Raw genomic sequence first — 6,967 nt, 5'->3', positions numbered from 1 at the left:
AAATATTCAGAGTTCATTAGCTGACACAAACTAAGGATTTATCAGCGATAATAGTCAATAGAATTGTTTTCTACATAGATTCAAATTCCTACAACGTATTTCACTTTTACAGATTTTGATATGGCAATTTGTTTTCAATTGACATGAATAATTAAGGGATAACTTTAAAAGGCTTCGAGAATTCCAAGTTGAATGTTAATAGTAACCAAGATAACGATAGCACTGCATGCCGCGCATAGGAGTCTCAGGGAAGATAAGATTGGCTAAAATTTACATACCTCGTCAGCACCATACTTATCCACTTTTAATATACTTGGCAAGAAAAAGCTGCAGATCACAGAGATAGTCAAAAGACCCAACATTTCGAATATTCAGAAATTGCTCAACAGATTATAAAATATACCATAAAGAACAGTTGTGAACAAAACAGAGAGTGCCTGTACATGAAATCATAGACACTAATGTATTGTTTTCATGTGTTCTTTTGTGATGACGTTCCGCATTGTATCGACGATCACTGATTGGTCATTGCTGGTTTTACATTCTCTGATTACACGACGCTCATTGGTCGAAAGTACAGTATGAGTTTTCGTCTCGTTCTTCAGGCAGATTCTGCAAAAATGGAAAACTGCTTGGATGCCGTCGACGACGCGTTGCCAAGAGGGGAGTTCGTTAGTGCTCATGGGCTGATGCAGAGTGCGCTTAAAATTGAACTGCGATCACTAATCCTTTGGTATCTACGAGGCGCGCGATGGGGCGGGGATGGAAAGGGTCATCGCTTTTTATGAAAAGTTTTGAGGGCCAGTGAAAAAAAGCCTACCCCCTCCCCCAATAGAAATCTGTACTGATAGTTACGGTAACCCCGGAATACACCTGGCACTGTGTTTCTGTTTTACACACACTAACTTTATTTTTTGTGTAAATCTTATCTCCCTTTGCCCATCTCATTAAACTACCCCTCTAATTGATTATATGCATTGTTCTTGATGCTAATATTCTTTGCTTTCAGCTACAAAGTAACATTATAGCCCAATATCTGCGAATGTATAATAAACCGATCACAAAATAGCCTCAGTTTCCGAGAGTTTTCTTTGAATAAGACCCATTAAAAGGTGTATAATACTGTCACAAGGGTCCAAAGTGGCATGTTAATTCAAACGTTTTAACATCATTTTAGATTTCCCACCATATGACAGAGGAAATAAAAATTACAACAACAAAATGTTGACTGTCGTGTGCCTTGCATTCAAGTCAGTGCACCATGCTTGTTTCTGGTATGATCACGATGAGTATGTGCAGGAAATACTGGTTTGTTTGTTTTTTACTTTTCCGTGGCGGCTCCATTTAATGAGTGCGGCACCCGTTTATTATTCAGCCTTTTAAAACGTGTAGGCACACTTAGCACACTTGTAAACACGAACCAACTTTGGTTTGAAAATAAAATCATGAAAATAATGCACAAAAAATCGCAGCTACTGGGGCTTTAACTGAATGTCCCGATGAGACCCATGGAGGTCGTATGACGCCAGTAACGTACATATATCAGTACGCAGCTCTATCAATTGATTTCTAACCCGGCGAAATGATTGTGACCCAAACTTATCGGGCCGAATTACTCAAATTGAAAATCATGCCTAGAATTATGCGGGGAACACCAATAAAAACTAACCAAGCCTCGATTATCGATGAACTTCTTAAACACTTACAACCATGGTGGATCGCTTTCAACGTTTGTTAAATAAATCCAAATTCCCAGGTGGACCTAAATGCCATGTCAATTACATATTGACAAAATGTCTATACAGGATATAATTGTGTTTCTAACACATTGTGTCCAATGTTATAATCTGTACATGCTGTCAGAAGCTTTGAATTTGGCCTTAAAATTCATTTAACGTAGGTAGGTGGGTAGGTAGGTATGTATATGATAGTGAACCTAAAAGGATATCACAAAGATCACATTTAATAATTGTTTCACTTTGTTCTGCCAATATTGCAACCTCTTGACATTTAAAGACCTATTGAATCTAAATCAATTAGGCACATAGAACAAACTTACATTAATAATTTTACCGTTTAATTGCACCCAAGCTTTGCGAACATAAATGCTTCCTGTGGGTAATATGTGACGGAAGATAGTCTAGAAAGATTTTAAACTTAGGCCTATATGTTTTTTTAGATTTAGCAAAATCTGATGAAAATTCGATTTAGAGATGGGTCCGTCTTTTATGCTACCGTATTAAGGTCTTTATTTTTCTGCAATCCTCCCCCAGGGACAAGTAAACAAATACAGAGAGTCGTCTATCTATACATTCTTCACTCCGACTTCGCATCAGAAGATAATCGTCGAAAAAGTAGGTAAAACCTATCCACCTGATTGGGACTGGTGGGTAATATGACTGTAAAGTACAAAAATAACGGTATGTCTGGGTTATGGCGTTAACGTTCTACGAGGCTGACCATTCGTTGTGCAATAAGTTCCTGTGGAGAAAACAAATTTGTTCGACTTTTTAAAACATCAGCGAGAAGAACACGTTACTTGTAGACAATGAATGAACACGATATCAACTACTTCACTATAACTGTCCTCCTGTTGATATGTCCCCCGGTCTCCCGTGCCTATCTGCATGTGCTTCCCCGTCGTGTTTCCGCTCTGACTGCGTTTCTGCAAGTCGGTTAGCGTGTCCATCAGTTACAAAACGCCTAATATATTTGATCATTTACATGTAATGTATCTCACTGCATTTTATGACTCAATAAAGTGCTTGCGAATCCTATTGATCGAATGTGTACTGAAACTCAAGCGTGGTCACCAGGAAAAAGAGAACACATTAAATTCCTTTGCAATAAAAACTCCCGATCACAGAGATAGTCAAAAGACCAAACATCTTGAATATTCAGAAATTACTCAACAGATTACGAAAGAGCTCATAAAGAACAGTTGTGAACACGACAGAGTGTACATGCAGTGTACATAGTGTATTGTTTTTCTTGTTGTTGTTTTTTGTGATGACGTTCCACATTGTATCGAAGATCACTGCTTGGTCATTTTGGCTGTACATTCTCTGATTGCACGACGTTCATTGGTTGAAAGTTTGCACTTTTTCAGGCGAATGTAGTGCAAACTCTTTGGATACCTTCGACAACGCATTGCCAAGGGGAGGTTCGTAAATGCGCACGCGCTGATGCAGAGTGCGCTTGGAATTGAATCGCGATCATCGCTAATCCTTTGGTATCTATGAGGCGCGCCACTAGGGAATAGGGAGGGTCGTCACTATTAATGAAAAAGTGTTGGAGGGCCACAGAAAAAAGTCTGCCCCCGACAGAACGGTAGACAACTGGCATCGTGTTTTACGCACTGGCTTTATTATTTGGTGTGGGACCGTTGTGCAAATCTTCCCTCCGGCTTTCCCATCTCATTCAATTGCCCCTCTAATTGATTAGATGCATTGTTCTTGATATGGGTCGGTAGGTAGGTAGGAAAGAAGTGGGTGGGCGGTTGGGTAGGAAGGTAGGAAGGCAGCAAGGAAGGAAGGTAGGTAGGTGGGTAGGTAGGTAGGTAGGCAGGCATATGGTAGGTATCGTATAACGGTCTTCACTTTTCTTTCGCTTACTTACCCTAACCGTAACCGTAGTAAGGTGAGGACCGCAGAAAAATAAAGATCGCAATACGATAGCGTAAAAGACCGACCCATGTCTACACCGGATTTTAATCAAATTGGATTTCCTATAAAGCTGGGATGAAGTTTTACAGTACGTTATCTCATTGCGTTTAGTTTTTGTCTTTGCAACTGTCCACAATTACGGAGATGTATAAACGGGGACGTTAAAATACTTTAAGAACAATATGTAAAATCAACATATATGTGATGTAAGGCAAATTTATCAATTTTGGACAGTGAAAATATATTTACTATTAAACATATTATTTCCTTGTTACAGGCTTGGACTATCAGTAACTGTTCAGCTCTTGTTGTAATTGTCCAAGCTGCATTATAGATATTACACGACGATATTTCACGGCGAAGAGGAAATTTTACAAGTGGCATGTTTTTCTATCGTGCGTTTACTTGTTTACAGACTAGAAGTTATTGATGTCAAACAACTTGTGCACATATGCTATGGGTGAATTGAAGTCTGACCGTTGGGCTTCAAAGTCTATGCCATCGTCATCATGCACATTTGTAATTTTGCATTGACATTGCTCATCACCATTGAACTCCTCTCATTATATCTGCCTGTATACCTCTATCCATCCATCCGTCCATCCAGCCACTCATCCATTAATCCATTCATCTACAAACACAAACACCTTCTCTCTCTCTCTCTCTCTCTCTCTCTCTCTCTCTCTCTCTCTCTCTCTCTCTCTCTCTCTCTCTCTCTCTCTCTCTCTCTCTCGTTAGCACATTTACATTGGTAAAATATAACAGCAGCAATATCAACAGCTGTAAAAACACTCATGATATTAGACATTCATTCTTTATTTAAACAATACCTGTTAAGTTCGAAAGGAAATTCTTTAAACAGCGATCTAAAATATATATTTAATTATGGACGTGGAAAAGCAAAAAAGACCAACTAATCTAATTGGATAAGAATTCCCGAACAGCAACATTAAATGTATCCTGTCCACTGAATGACGTGAAAGTACATCGTCAGATACCTTCAAAATTACATAAGAGTATGAAGCAAGGTTAGCAAAGATAACTTAAGTTGTGGTTATCATATGACAAATGACTTAGTGAAACACTGTTAAAGACGATATCATATGAAACCGTTGTAGAAAATAAAATCTGAATTGAAACCAAGTTAAACATTTTATATGTATTAATCATATGACAAATTATTTAGTGAATCACTTTGAAAGATGACATCATTCGAAACCTCTGTTTACAGTAAAATATGAACTGAAACCAAATTAAACCTTCGAGATATGAATTCATCACTCGAATAGACAAAATCACTTTTGATGCATACAGCAGATACACCTCAAGCCTTCGAAGTGTTGATTAGGCCCAAACTGATGCAATCAGAAACTCTGCTTGTACAGAAACAAAACCGACGCTGCCAAGAGTATTTAAATGGCAGTTTATGATCGACGCCCTGTGTTCAAGAAAAGGGATACAGGATGCCTCTTCCATGCGTTACATATAGTCTCTACTCAATACATGTAATTGGTTTATTGAAACAACAACTTTTATCATCATCTAAGCTTGTATGTTCAATACAGGAAGTGCATGTATATGTGTTTCAGGGAATTGAAACCCCACAGGGACTCTGTGATAATGAGAAAAATAGACGCTAACAAGATAATTCATTTTAGGGTACAGGCAGTAGTCTATGAGTAACAGTTACAATTATACCCGTTTTCACTCTTTGGTTATATACAAATATTATTTAATTTGGACAAATAACTTACCTGAAAAAGACAATTGTACAAGGAGCAATATAGCATCTTTTATGCATGGTTATATTTACTCAATCTTGAACATAGGGTGCCCATCGTCTCTGTACAAGCAAATTTCTGACTGCAACAAATGGGCTAAATCATCACTTAGATGGCCAGGGGTGTACTTCTTGACAAGTACATCTTACACCCCTGTACATTGCCTTCTGACTTATGAAGTAGTGTAAATATAAACACGTTTGGGTACAGTGGAATTGTGACAACCGTTTTATATTAAAAACTTACAAAATACTGTACGGAAGATTACGTATGCAAATACACGCTCTTCACATTACTCAAAATGTCCTAGAACATCGGAAATTTTGAAAACAAAAATCATGAAAGTTCAGACACCGAAACATATACTCAATTATTAGCATGCATTGGTCGACACATTTTGTTCAAATATAACCATAATTATAGGATACTGTGGTTACTTTATCCATTAGTATTTTCACTTTAACATTTCTCTCCTTCAGAAAGTGGAATATTGCATTTCACCGTTAGAATAACAGAAAATTAACTGCAACCATTAACCATTAACTGCAATATGTAAACACATTTTCTTAATGTAATTACAGGTTAGCCACTCTATTTACTCTACTGTTTGATCTCAGCGCGACTTTCAACTTTTCCCAGAAAAGCCTCCTACCCATTTCATTTTCAGGCCACTCTAGATAGCTCTTGGTCAACAGAATATTACGTAAAATACGAGGCATATCATCATCAGGGATTTTTCTCAGTGATACCATTACTATGATATCTCGTTTCTCTTCAAATAGACAACTTTGTGCCATCCTCATTTCAAAGTAACACCATTCACTCGCAGCAAAATCTGGAGACAGTATCAGCATGGTTTTCTTGCTCTGCTCGATACTATCAAGAATATTCTCAAAAATATCATAACCAGGCAAAAAGTCCCTCTCGTGTATGCAGAGTTTGAAATTAGGAGGATCAATGTTCTCCAGATGGGGGACCAATTCATGTATGACCCATTCGCTGTCATGTTGGTTGTAAACAACAAATGCATCATAAGTTTTATTGCTTGGCTGTTCCCCGTCGATTTCGAGCTGATATCCACCTAGTTTCAGTTTGATTAGGAAGCAGACAAAACGCAAGTGCCAGTGAAACCGCCAAACAAGTGTGACAATGATTATCACTAGAACGAAGAAACATGTAAGCGGTAGTGAAATTAAGAATACTAAATTACATTCCAAACCAAATTCAACCAAATGAATTGGAACATTATATTTTGCAGGTGGTAAAGAACAAACGCTGTGAAGAAAATTATTGTAATTGGAATGCACAAGGACCTTTTCATCTTTTCTCAACCAATCTTTAAATGGTTTCATTTTACAAGAGCAGTCGAAAGAATTGTCGTAGATTTTTAAAACATTCAACGATGGAAGATTTGTAAGAATTTCCGATGGAAAAACTGCGATTAAATTTCCTGACAAATCCAAACTTTCTAGTTTATCTAACCTATCGGGCACGCCATGAATGATGGACAGTCTGTTATTT

The sequence above is a fragment of the Ptychodera flava genome, chromosome 18 (genome assembly GCF_041260155.1).
Source record: "Ptychodera flava strain L36383 chromosome 18, AS_Pfla_20210202, whole genome shotgun sequence".
Taxonomy (NCBI): Eukaryota; Metazoa; Hemichordata; class Enteropneusta; family Ptychoderidae; genus Ptychodera; species Ptychodera flava.
The sequence above is the reverse complement of the archived record's forward strand: the minus strand, read 5'-3'. Positions refer to the sequence as shown.